This window comes from Stegostoma tigrinum, chromosome 27 (assembly GCF_030684315.1).
Source record: "Stegostoma tigrinum isolate sSteTig4 chromosome 27, sSteTig4.hap1, whole genome shotgun sequence".
NCBI classification, from domain to species: domain Eukaryota; kingdom Metazoa; phylum Chordata; class Chondrichthyes; order Orectolobiformes; family Stegostomatidae; genus Stegostoma; species Stegostoma tigrinum.
Genome location: NC_081380.1, coordinates 32,734,502 through 32,748,470, shown reverse-complemented (window position 1 = coordinate 32,748,470; position 13,969 = coordinate 32,734,502). Strand labels below are relative to the sequence as shown.

Genomic DNA, 13,969 nt, shown 5'->3' with positions numbered 1-13,969 from the left:
CAGATGCTGGAGAATCCGAGATAACAAAGTGTGGAGCTGGATGAACACAGCAGGCCAAGCAGCATCTCAGGAGCACAAGATGCTGCTTGGCCTGCTGTGTTCATCCAGCTCCACACTTTGTTATCTCACTTCTGAAGACCGATGGGCCTGTCCAACTGCTAAGGACTGGGGGCTTCTTGAAACTGCTAAAACAGGGAGTCTGCCAAAATCACTGAGGACTGGGGACCTGTTAAAACTGGCGAGGATCAGGGCTTGTTGAAACTCCTGTGGACAGGTGCCCATTGAAACTGCTGAGGACTGGGGTCTGTCGATACTGCTGAGGACTGGAGCCTTTTTTTATGACTCTTTGTTAGAGCATTGTAGGCACAGTAGATTGGTTGCCAGAATGAGGTCTTGTTGAGGAGAATGGACAATGGTGAAGCAGACTGCTCTGTGCCTGGATGGTGTTGACTTTCCTGAATGTTGTTGCAGCTTCATTATCTGGGGTGATGGAGCATATGTCAATTTACCTTATCCATTGTAGGCAGTAGAAGGGATTTTGTTTTCCCATTCATGAAGTAAGCCACTCACTGTTGAATATCCAGAATAGCCATGCTCGTAGCTGTGATATTTATTTAGCTCGTTCAGTTTTTAGTTGGTCACTTCCATGCTCATGGTGGGGGAACCATTGAAAATATTGTCATTATGTGTCAGAAAGAGGTGATACAACTCTCTCTCTGGAGATAGCCATTGCTTAATGTTTGTGTGAAGCCAATGTTACTTTCCATTTATGAGTCCAAACCTGGGTACTCTGTATCAGTGGCAAAAGAAAAGCAAAGAAGTTCTATGAGCAATGTTGCTACTTGAAGATTCAACAGGAGGACTGTTGAACAAAATGCTAGTGTCCTTCATGAAGCTGAGCATTCACACAAAACTTGCTTCAGCAGCACATTTATGAAAATTGGAACAATACAGAGAAGATTAGCATGGTCTCTGCGCAGGGATGATGCACAATTTTGTGAAGCTTTCCATAGTTAGGGCCCTGCTGTGGTGCTATGATATGTCCCCAGCCCTGGACTGGGGACCTGATTCAAGTCCCATCTGCTCCAAAGTTGTGCAATAACATCCCTGAACAGGTTGAGTTGGAAAAATAGGTTAAATTAGAGAAAAAGAAAACCTGCCCCAAAATCAACTTTGATAGACTGGACAGTGTATCCAGATGGAAGAAACTGTCTTCTGCACCAGGTCCTTTCTTTTTTTAACTCTCTATGGCTAACATTCCAGAGGAGGACAAAGAATACAAGTGCTAGCTCGGTGATTAGCAATGCTACCTCACAACACCGGGGACCCGGGTTCAGTTCCAACCTCAGGTGATTGTCTGTGTGGCATTTGCACATTCTCCGTGTGTCTGCATGTGTTTCCTTCGGGTACTCTGGTTTTCTCCCACAGTCCAATGATGTGCAGGTTAGGTGGAATGGTCATGCTAATTTGCCCATTAGTGTCCAGGGATGTGTAGGCTAGGGGGGTTAACAATGGTTACAGCTTTACAGGGTTACAGGAATGGGGGATGGGTCTAGGTGTGATGCTGCTCAGAGGGTTGATGAGGACTCAATGGGCCAAACAGCTGGCTTCCACAAAGTAAGGATTCTATTAATACACTTGCAAAACACCATGAAGCTCTCCTTGAAAAGGAACAGCACTGACTGGAAGGAGCTTACGTCAGTCCTTCAAAATAACATCAACTTCTTCATCAAGCTGCATCCCCCTTTGAGTTCAAGCACCTTAACACAATTGAATGGAAATAAGCAACCTCTGAACTCAGGATTTCGCAATGTTGTGAGACCTCCTGCCTCTTATGCTCAAAGAGCTGGGAGTTGAGAATCTGTTCAGTCATTTGAAGGCCTATGGTGGAAACCTGGGCAGATGTTGTCCTTGAATAGAGGGAATGCTATTGGATGGATATTGTCTAGGTTTTGTTGCATTTGAGAATGTGCAGACTGGAAACAAGTTGACAGCAAAAAACTGTTCAAATGTATTTTAAATATATTTGTCATGAAGGACAAACTATCTCTGAAATAAGAGTAACTACTTTATACTGCTCTGACAGCTCAGAATTGACAACGTGCTGAGAGCAGTACACAGTTCCTAGTCTGCAAGCCTAAGCATGAATCCACCTTGATGCACACTCCTTGAAGTGCTGGTTGGAGTATGTTTGAGTGTTACATGGTATAAAATAAATCCTTTCATCTTCTTTCATTGAAGGAAACTGTTGGCAATTCAACTGCTACCTGACTTGAATGCATTCGTTTCACATTTGCTGTAAGGTACAGACCAGCATTTATTGAGCAGTGTAAAATATAATATTTCAGACAAAAAGCTCCATGTACCAGGGCAGATTGTTATGTCTCCAAACACAACTGTGGAATTATTCTGCCTCAACAAGTTGATGCAGTTTTGGTTTAATGTCTTGAAAACAGAAGCTACTTCAGTACTGAGGTGAAGAAAGTCTCCATTGTCATGTTTCACAGCAAAGAGGAAACTTTGGTGATCCCAAGTCCATGTTCTTAGACACCTGAACTCATAGAACCAGATTGCCATAAACTGGCAATGATTTGTTAACCTCATTGAGCTAGTGTCCAGAAGAATCACTGGATATCCCACAGCCTTTTACAGCTAATAAATAACATTTAAAATGTAGTCATTGGTGTATTGTCGAAAAATAGGAAAACACTTTGAGTCCCTTTTCTGTGGCTCTGAATGAGACATGTTGTCGAGACAGATGAGGTCAGTGGCTAGTTTGAGTCTTACTACCCAGAGAGTGCTTCAGATGAAATAATGGAGAAACCTCGGTTCCTGCAGCTCTGAGATAAAGAAGTGAAAGAGAAGCTAAACACACATTTCTTAAAGCGAAGATAAAAAGCTGTTCTGAGATTTCTCCATCATGGTGAGATTTGATCTGCAGCCATACAGTGAAAGTCGAACTTGGGTGAAATTCATACATTGCACTGGAGAAAGTAGATGACTAGAACATTTCATGTGAACTGAACTGACTGCTTACAATTATGTGTTCATGTACTTGTGATCATCAATGTACTTGTTTCCTGTGAAGAAAATAAAATTGCTTTGATTCAAATCTATTGACAATGTACCTATTGAGCATTTTATACCATGCAATCTGCGTTAAAGTTCTTTTCATCTCTACATCTGCAACAATAAAAGGTCTTGCAAAATTTGGACAGAAACCTTCGTATTACTACAGTTGCAGAATAAGAAGGCACTTGCTTGACCCACAAGACAAGGTTAAAATGTAATTAGATTGTGTTTTATCTTATGTACTTTGTCCAGTAGCTTAAGGGATAGTTTAGAGAAGATATAAAACACTAGCAATGCTTTCTAAAACAGTGTGTGGGTCACGTCTATCTATGCAATGTCTGTATGTTATTGGTGCATACAGATTATAGTTAGCCTATTTTTTGGTGATGTTCCTATGAGGGAATACACACAATGTGGGTTCAACTGAATGGGATGGGAATGAAGGGGAAGGAGGGAGGGGTTGTCAGTGGTAAGTCAATAGCTGGCATGTGGCGGAGGATGAAATTATTAGTAGGTAAGAGGAAGTAGGACAGCGAGAGGCAACAGGGAGAACCAATACAATGAGATGAAAAAGAATATCTTAGCTATGCAATAGGCTTGAGGAGATACTTGGAATCACAATGTTAGGGATGAGAGTGGGGAATTTGGATAAAACAGATCAGGTCTGGTGGGGTGGGTCTGAAGAGAGCTGACAACCTGGTTAAGCTGCATGTTTCTCACACAATCACCACTTCCATTGCTAACAAGTGACTTGCAAATTGCAGTGCCTTTTTGCCTTGCTATCTACCATCTGTCCTCCGAAAGAAGAGAGTCAAGGAGTGACATCACAGAAAGATGCACAGAATTAGAAAGAGACTGAAGTGGAAGATGCAACAGATGCATGAAAAAGTGCAACATGTGCCTGAGACAGAGACATATAGAAAAACCTGTAAATTGGTTCTACTCAGGTGTTAGCACAAGAGAGCTCAAGGACCTATTCCTAAGACTCGATAAAAAGTGAAGCTGCCATAGTCCCACTCTTTCATTAGAGAGAGATGTGATGGTAGCTTAACCTGAGAGCCACCATACCCCAGGTGAGGGGACAGGTTGAGAGGAAAACCTTTCATGGTAACCTCAGCTCGTACAGGAATTGAACCCACACTTTGATGTCATTCTGTCTAACAAACTGGTTATCCAGCCAACTGATTCCTAGGACATTAAGACTAGCAAGCTATTGCCTCCTGAGCACCCCTCAGTAGCTCATTGGCGAAAAAGATCTGAAAACAGACACAGCACCATGATCCAATTTAACAAGTAAAATAAATTATTTTTGGTAGAACGTATGTTCCCTGTAAGTACAGCGCTTATTTCCTGTAACTGTTTTCCCCATCATATTTTGCTGATAACACCGTGTTGCTACATATCAGTATTCCCACTGCTCATAGCCAGGCAACATACTATAGGCAATCTGCCAGATATATAATGTGTAGCGTTTCCATTGAGAATGACCTGCACATGCAATTGGGAATTACTTTGAAGATATTGAAGACTTGTTCTTCTTTCCAATTCCTCAATAAATATTGTAGATACCAAATCCATTCTATGCTAATCTATTGGTGAATCGGGAATCAGCAGTTGTCTGGGCAACATTCCCTGTGGATAGCAGAATATCTGTACAAAGGGTTGCTGGATAATGAATCTGCTAAGAATAAGGAATACATTTGCATCTATTGCCAGAATAAATTTAACAGCAAAATGCCATAAGGCAGAAGAGCAGAAGTAGGCCATTCAACCCATCAAATCTGCTCTGCCATTTGGTGAGATCATGGTTGATCTGTTAAGTCTCAACTTCACTTTCCTTCTTTTTCCCCGTAACCTTTGCTGGTTGAAGATCTTACTATCTCATCCTTGACTATACTTAATGACCCAGCTTCAACAGCCCTCTGATGTAAAGAAATCCGCAGATTCACAACCCTCAGAGAAGAAATACTTCCTCATCTCTGTTTTAAATGTGCGACCCTTTATTCTGAGATTATGACCTCTGGTCCTAGACTCTCCAGATGGGGAAACAACCTTGCACTTCAATACTTTTGTATTGTCGTGTTAATTTCAGTATATATCTTGTAAAAGTGTACGTTTGTATGAATCTCAGTCTGACAACCTCTTGAATGTATCTCACCTATCTTTCAAAATTCTTCACTAAAATTCTTCTGTGTGAGTGGCTTACATGGTATAACATCATAGTTACAGCACAAGGAGTGACAAGAGAGGAAACAGCAGAAGAGCACAGAAAGAGAGACAAAGATGCACAGAATTGGAAAGACACTGAAGTAGAAGATGCAACAGATGCATGAAAAAGTGTAACATGAGCCTGAGACAGAGAGATATGGAAAAACCTGTAAATTGGTTCTACTCAGGCGTTAGCACAAGAGAGCTCAAGGACCCATTCCAGAGACTCGATAAAAAAACTGAAGCTGCCACAGTTCCACTCTTTCATTAGAGAGAGGTGTGATGGTTGTTTAATCTGAGGTTCGCCATAGGCCATTCAGCCCAAGAGCCCTGAGCCAGTGTTTGTGCTGTAGATGGGTCTTCTCTCACGTCTTCTAATTTTATTCTATCAACATATTCTTGTTATTTTTTTCTTACATGTATGTGCTGCTTCCCTCAATCACTCCTTTTGATGGTGAGTACCTCAGATTATCAATGCTTTGCATGGGCAAGTAAGCTTCTCCCAAATTCCCTTCTGGATTGACCAGTGACTCTCTTATCTTCCTGATCCATCGTTCTGATCTGTCCTGCAGGAACTCTGTCTCCTACATTCCCCCTATCAAACTGTTTTGTAATCTGAAAGAATTCTATCAGATCATCCCTCAGTCTTGTTGGGCCGAAGAGCTGTTCTCACCCTGTATGGATTCTATGATTCTAACCTTTCAGTCGCATATTATCCTAAAAAAGCTCACCTTCACACATTCTCTGGTGCTTCATCTTGTCCTGTCTAATAATAATCATACAGAACTATGCCTAGTACTCCATATGTGGCCTCACTAAGGTTCTCACTACTGATTTATTGTAAGTTCTTTGCTTTTCATTTCTCCTTCTCTGGAAATGAATTCCAGTGCTTATTTGCTTTCTTATTGCTTTCTTAGTCTGCTTCACTACTTATTGTAATCTCTAATTCTATATTCCTTACTTCCATCCTGCTCTACTCCACGTAGACAATTTTATATTGCAATTCCTATTATAACTGAGGATACAGAAAATGTCAATGAGGATGTAAGCATGGATGTTTATCAGTTCAGTGTTTCCTCAAAGATTCTTGTTCTTGTCCATGACGTAGAACGTGAAATTTAATGAAATTTCAGTTTGGTAATGGGGAATAAAATCTAATCAAGCAGATGTGGATCACAACACCTTTCCACATCTGCACTGTTAAATCTGTGATGGGAAAGTCCGTGGATGACCTCCCCACTTCACTCTGTGGGGATCTTCAATTAATGCTTTAATTCCACTTTAAGGCCCTCATCGCACTACTGCTAGTATTAACCCAGAAGTGGGTGGGAGAGCAAGAAGACAGGCAAGCAAGGAATTGCTTGTAGACTTCAATGTGTGGGCACGGAGCTGGCACAGTACTTGCTTGAGGAACTTGGCACTGATGGCTCAACTCCTACCCCTAAGCCCAGCATGCAAGTTTTGAGAGTCTTGGTAGGATCATTGCCTCAAGGAATGGTATTGATAGCTCAATTCTTTAATCACAAGCGACTGTCTAGTGCACAGAGTGATTCGCTGCCTTTGGTATTGCTCAGGCATCTGGTGAACTATACACCAGCAGGATTTCCTGTCTTTAGAGAGAAGACATTACGAGAGGAAATTAAAGGAAGAAAAAAATGCTTTTGTTTACTTTTTTAATGTGTTTGCTATTCCATCAAGGGCTTAAAAATAAAGGAGGTCAAATGTTTGCCCCTGCTTTGTTGGACTTCTGTAGACATTATGATACAAAATTTGTGATTAAAACTATCTGATGGATACATGTGAAATATTCAAAGAATTAAAACCTACATCATCCTGCGAGAAATCTATTGACTAGAAAAGGAATGAAAAATCAGAAATTAACAGATGTGTTAAATTAATTTTTCACATCAGTCTGCAGGAATGAAGGCTGTGGACAAATTCCAGATTGAGGCAAACTAGCCTGGGAATATGGAACACATGCAGAGGTCAGTAAAGCATGTGTTTTGGAACAAAAGGCTGAAAGAATTAAGGTGCAAATATTTTGGCTGCTCTGTGCAAAAAAGCATTTAAAACAATTCTTTCAAAGCATGCATCAACCACCGAAGTGTAGAGAATGAACATTCTTATCATCTCAGTTTGATGTTGGAGTTAAGTTACTTCCAACTTCAGTTTTCTCCCACTCTCTATGAAACTTGTTGACCTTTAAGGGGGACAGTTCAACTAGTGTTCATTCATGATCTGATGTAAGAACAGTACAGGAATAGTCGTGGTCAAAGTGGATATGGAGGTGAAACTTGAATCCAAGCATCTGGATGATATTGTACAGAAATATAGGATTGATAAAGAATAATGAAGGAATGTGGAAGGTGGTACAGGAAATGAAACTGCCACAGTAAATCTATTGGCAGTATGGAATGGATAGGAATGGAACCATGTGAGGACAAGAGCATGAGTGAGCTAGAAAGGATGACAATGATCTTTTCAAAAGTGATATGGAAAATGAGAAGCAATGACTTAGCACAGTCACAATTACACAAACAAATCTGTAAACAATAGTCTGGACCCTTCTTCAGAAATTTTCAAAAAGTTTCAGAAGAAGGGTCCAGACCCAAAACATCAGCTTTCCTGCTCCTCTGATGCTGCCTGGCCTGCTGTATTTACCCAGTTTTACACCTTGTTATCTCAGACTTCACCATCAGCAGTTCCTACTATCTCTCTGTAAACAATAGTCTAATTGTTTTGAATTTTCTGGAATTGTGGCAGGCAGTGGTGTAGCAGTCATGTCAGTGGTAATCCAGAACCCCAGGCTAATGTTCTAGGGATAATGGGAACTGCAGATGCTGGAGACTCCGAGATAACAAGGTGTGGAGCTGGATGAACACAGCAGGCCAAGCTTTTATGCTCCTAAGATGCTGCTTGACCTGGTGTGTTCATCCACCTCCACACTTTGTTATCTCTAACGTTCTAGGGATATGGGTTTGAATTTGACCATGGCAAATGTTGAAATTTGAAGTCAATATAGATGTGGAATAAGAAGCTAGCCCAAATGGCATCCATGTCGATTGTTGTAGAAAAAATCCCATCTGGTTCACTTTTGATCTTCAGGGAAGGAAATCTGTTGTCATTGCCTGGTCTGGCCAAATGTGATTCCAGATCCATAGCAACATCATTGACTCTTATTGCCCTCTGAGCAATTAGGAATGGGCTATAAATGCTAGTCTAGACAGGGATACCCACATTCAATGAACAAATAAATGAAAACAATTAAAGGTTTGAACTAAATTTGTGCAAAAGATAAAAATATGACCTGCTGAGCTTTTAATAAATAATAATGATCATATACAACATTAATTAATTAGCTGAATTCAAAACTGACTTCTTTGTGTGCAGGACATTGAAAATTGGGACTTTTTTTGAGGTTTAAATATTGCAGCGTAAAATGCCTCATGTAATTTTGATGCCATGAAAGTATCAGCTGGGCAGATCTGAATTACAGAGATATAAATACAATTAATGTGGTTTTGGCACAACCACATGTGGGAATCAGTGAGGAGATTTTCACTTTAATGATTAATTGAGAAATTGAATTCAAGTTCAGTATGTCCTCCAGTAAAATGAATTCATTTGTTCTTGAAAGAAATGGCTATCTTGTGAATCTACCCAATCCACAACTCATCTACTCTATTTGAGGTGGGCAAAGACTTGGAACTCATAAGTCTCAAAAATATTCTTTCTAGTATCATATCAATTCCAACGTTAAATGTTACTGTTGGAAGTCTAGACCATGTAGCCAGAAGACCTCCAAAATATTGTTAAAACATACTTCACCATGACCAGTTTCATGAACTTTCCTTAACCTCTGACTGTCGTCTTTTTAAAATAAATGGTTATTTGTGTTTGAAATAACTGCACAGAGGCCAGTATCCCAACACCATGCCACCCTTTATTTACAGGTACACAGTATACTAGCTGTGACCAGCCAGCTCAGAGACAGTCCCTGAAGTGAGGAGACTCTGAATCCTCTCTTTACATCTGTCAGACAGGGCCCCCCTGATTGGCCCAGGTTAAAAAACTCCTCTCAAGGCTACCGCAGTCAATAAGATCCATCTGGTTCCAGTCACTACAGTGTTTTAAAAATCATCTAGCATCATTTCATCATGAAGGGCTCTTCTGCTCGCAGAAATGATCACTGGTTTGTATTTTTTTTAACATGCTGTGTTTATTAACATGGAAGACGCAATTCTACCTACAGGCCTTGCAGTTAAAATTCCAATCCTAATTGTGGAGGAGTTGTAAAAACAATCTTTCAAGCTGAGGGAGAGAATTGAATATGTTGTGATAGTGAGATGTGTTTGGAAATGGGGTGTTGGAGGTCTTGTGCAGAGGATACTTTGAGCAATTTCTGCAATATTTCAGTTTCATTTCTGTCATTAGGTATTCTATAAAAGCTTAGCAAAGGGTAGGTTGGAGGGGCTCAGTCAATCTGGCCTAGGTTTGCTGAGTCAGATGGCAACTGAGACACGCCATCACCTTCTCAGAAAGCAGCACGAGAGAATTTTCTTGTACAAACTGGATCAAATTTTTAGTTGTTCTGACCGCAGATAGCAACAAGGTGACTGGTTGAAACTAAGTGATAGAAAATAGAATGAGAAATGAGATGGAATGCAACAAGAGAGAGAACAAAGTTACAAAATATTAAGTGACATTAATATAATTTCCAGGTGAAAGCCCAAAATTGCCTAGCTTAAAGATGCCACCTATAAGAAATTAGACAGTATTTGGATGATAAGTTGCTGGTGCAAAATGATTTCCCCATTGTTTTGGAACAAAAACAATCAATGCTTAAAGATTAATTGAGCCTGTGATAAAGGAAATAATAGATGAGATTTGCTTCTTTATTTGCTGATTTCAACAAGAATTGCGCTCCTGGAAGCAGTCAGTGATAGAAATTGATTGCAGATGGTGTAGGAAATCTCACTTTGGAATTCAGTTATGTTTTCAGGGTATCGTAGAGATGGAGCTTTACTGAACATCTGATGAGTATAATACTTATCTTTAAAATGGCTGCGCTTTGGATGCAATAAATGAAAACTTTCCAACCCTCATTTCACTGATCATAGCATTTGGGATTGCTCATGAAGTTTCTTTTAAGAAAGGAGAGAGTTCATTCAAAGGAAACTCTTCCTCAACTGGATTAAAGTTGTCCATGTGGGGACGGTGAAGAGACTGTGATTAGAGTAATAGCATTTTAGAGCTGGGGTCACAAGATAACAGCCAAAACAAAGCCATTGATGCAAGTTGATATAAATGCCAAATCCCAAACTGAAACATTCTTTGCACAGTTTAAAAATTGAGAAAATTAAATGTTCTAAGAATAATTCAAGAAACACTCCATTGGCTGAGAAAGGCTTTGAGTGTTGTAAAAATGCAAGTTCTTTCTTTGTAACAGTGCAACCACATTCTGGTGTGCAATAAGCCTTAGAGGCAAGGAAGACCTGAACTTCAATACTCACCTCTGCAGTAGGAGTTGAATGGTGGGGTGATGGGGTGGAGTACAGGGGTGGGAAGGACTACGTTTGTTCCAAGCTCCCTGCTCCAATGAACACAACTGAATATGGCCAGGAAGTGGCCATCTCCTGCTCCTAATTTGTTTCTTCATACATTCTTGGCAAGTAAGGGGCGTAAGGTGGGATTGTAGAGTAATCACATCAGCCATGACCTTACTGAATGATGGAGCAGTGTCCTGGGGATGAACATCCTATTCCTGCGCTTACTTTGTATGTTTGACACTCTTTCCAAATCACTATTGAATGATTGTAAGTGCAGTTGTCAGGGTACAGAGAGGGGCCAGGATTCGAACCTTGTGAAACTGCATCCCTTTTACCACTACCCACCCCCAACTCCCTAACCAACACCCCCGCTCCCCCACCCCCATTCCCACCACCCTGGATCAGAGGGCATTGAGCTGTATCAATGCTGATGAAATCAGCTGCCTGCTGTTCATTGTCAACAAAAAGTTGTTACACAGGTTAATTAACTCTTCCAGTCTGTTAACCAGATTGTCTCTGAACTTTAGTAATGCTTATCCAGCTATGTTTTATTTAAAATTAATAAATTTGATGTTTTTTTGAAATGCATGGATCATAATTCTAACTTTTCAGGACCATTTTGAAGCCTCTTTCAAAGCTTGGTGGGAATGATCAAATAAAAACCCACCACAAATGTTTCCATCTGGAAGTTGATCGATGTGTTAGCTCCAGCTTTCCCACGCTAATGCGTATGGAAATCGATATCATGCTAGGGCCCCTGAGGCATTTCGTGGTCAAATAGTAAACTGCCTCCTGATTACTGAGGACTCTTATTGTCCGTGTGACCCAGAACATAATTCATTCAATCAACATCCTTTAAATGATTGGTGTCTGATTTGTCCTCTGGTTAATTTTCCTTATCTAGGCCAGGCCGATCATTTTGAGGAGTTATCTGAAACATTGAGCTAATCATGCACTGATGACTGGTCTGTGAAATTGACCAGCCCGGTGAGATTTTGATTTTAATCTGTTTATTACACAGAGTAATTTTCTTCTCTTGCATCAGTTAAATTGAAATCTGTGTCTCTGCTTGCTTGTGTTACAGACTAGATTTGTCTGGTATTCATTAGGAGATCAAAGCATTTAGGATTAATCGACTGGCCTCAACATTAGAAAGTTCTCTGAATGGAAATCAAGAGTTGACATTCTCTGTTCACACAATCAGAAAGTAGCGACTGACTCCATGCACCCTAACTGCTGAGCAACTGACTGATCATCGCAAGTCTTTTTTGGTAACGCTGCTACTCAGAGATTGCTTTCACTGAACAGCCATCCTTTCTGTCGTAAACCATCTTATCTCTTCTGCCTTGCCTGCTGTAGCAACATACCATCGTGTAAAACATTGAAAGAGCAAAAAATACTGATGTGTATTAGCCATGCAAAGGTTAATGAGGTTGTTTGCAAGACTTATAGTCCAAGGTTATCACCAACTCTGACCTGCTGTGGCCCAGTAAAGTACAGTGACTGATTGATTGAAGCTGCCCTGTAGAGAAGGGATTCATATCTTTCAGTTAGCTGCAGGAAAAGGTATGGAGAGGTGGGCAAATGACCAGCTTCTCCTGGCAACGTGCCTGATCCCATCTTGAGAGTCTCAAGGCCAGAGATTGAGTGTGCATTGCACTCTCAATATTAATATGAGAGGAATAGACTGAATTCAAAATCCAGAATGTGTTGCGGTTTCTTCAAGCCTAAAATGACTCATTTCTGTACGTCACAAAGTGCAAGCAACCAAGCTTGTGTGTTGAGAGTGGGAGTTTGACCAGATAATTTTCCAGTAATGTAGCTGCAGTGTGCTGGTTATGTTGTGATGCTACTGTCCCAGTTGAAAAGGCATGTGATTCTACAATATCGAATAGAATCTCACTCCTAACACAATAGGATAGTATTTTGAAGCAAACAGTTCTTTCTGGGAAAGCAAAAATAGTTCATTGGAGTTCATTGTAGCCAGTGTATCAGTGATAATGGGAACTGCAGATGCTGGAGAATCCATCCAGCTCCACACTTTGTTATCATTGGAGCCTTTGTGTAGTTTTCTCGACAAAGATACAGCCTCAGGCACAAGTTTGGGTAGAATTGTTTGTGGAGCAGGTCTGTGGTGAAAAACCTCATGCCATATGGCCGTCAGGTCAATGTCCAGCTTTGAACAATGTTCAGCTTCCCCTGCCCTTGGTGGGCAACATCTGGTATTTCTTGGCCTAGGTCCTCGTTGGCACATTCTGTTTTTCCTGGTTACTGGGGTGGGGTGGGGGTGCTGAGCGGTTCGGTGGTGAGAGAAGAGGAAACCAATAGCTCTAATCTCTCTGCAGCCACTCATTTCATCAGTATGGAGGAGAGGATCCGCAGCTCCTGCTGGTGTTCTTGGCTTTACTGGGACGGCAGCATTGAGGAGAGTCATCGAATAATCTCAAGGGGTGGAAAATGAGAGCAGGTCTTTAAACAAAGGTTGAAATTTGAGTAAAATGAAAGGAACGGTCAGATGACCAAGAAAACCCTCCTGTAAAAAGAATGTGTGGCATCACTAAAGGAACAGGGTCTGAGCTGCTTGAAAAATAGACAATGATTAAAAGCAAGAGGTAATCATAGCGGGCAACATGGTGGCTCAGTGGTTAGCTCTGAGCCACTGGAGGGTAGGAAATTGCGGGGTGTCCTTATAGAGGTTTATAAAGTCATGAGGGGCATAGATAAGGTCAATAGAAAGGGTCTTTTCCTGAAGGTGGAGGAGGGGGTGTAGTTCAAATTTTAAAGGTGAGAGGAGAAAGTTTTAAAAAGGATATGAGGAGAAACTTCAATTACTCAGAGAGTGGCTCTTATGTGGAATGAACTGCCAGAGTAAGTGGTAAATGCAGGTACAGTGACAACGTTTAAAAGGCATTTGGATAAGTACATGAATAGGAAAGTTTTAGAGGGATATGGGCCAAATGCAGGCAGGTGAGAGTAGTTTAGTTTGGGAACATGGTTGGCCTGGACTAGTTGGGCTGAAGGTATGACTGTATTAGTTCTATGATTCTACGACCGGAATGGTTGCTGTAAACATAACTAGATTCCCATTGTGCTTACTCTTGTTCTATGAGATTAAATTCCTCTTTTAATTTCTTTGCGCT

At 40.8% G+C, this 13,969-nt stretch overlaps 1 non-coding gene across 1 annotated transcript; it reads left to right on the top strand.

Annotated features, from left to right (window-relative positions):
* Positions 1 to 914: 914 nt before the first annotated feature.
* LOC125464797 (U6 spliceosomal RNA) lies at positions 915 to 1,017 on the top strand. Its single transcript, XR_007250087.1, has one exon. It is a non-coding gene; the product is annotated as a U6 spliceosomal RNA (small nuclear RNA).
* The last annotated feature ends 12,952 nt before the right edge of the window (positions 1,018 to 13,969 follow it).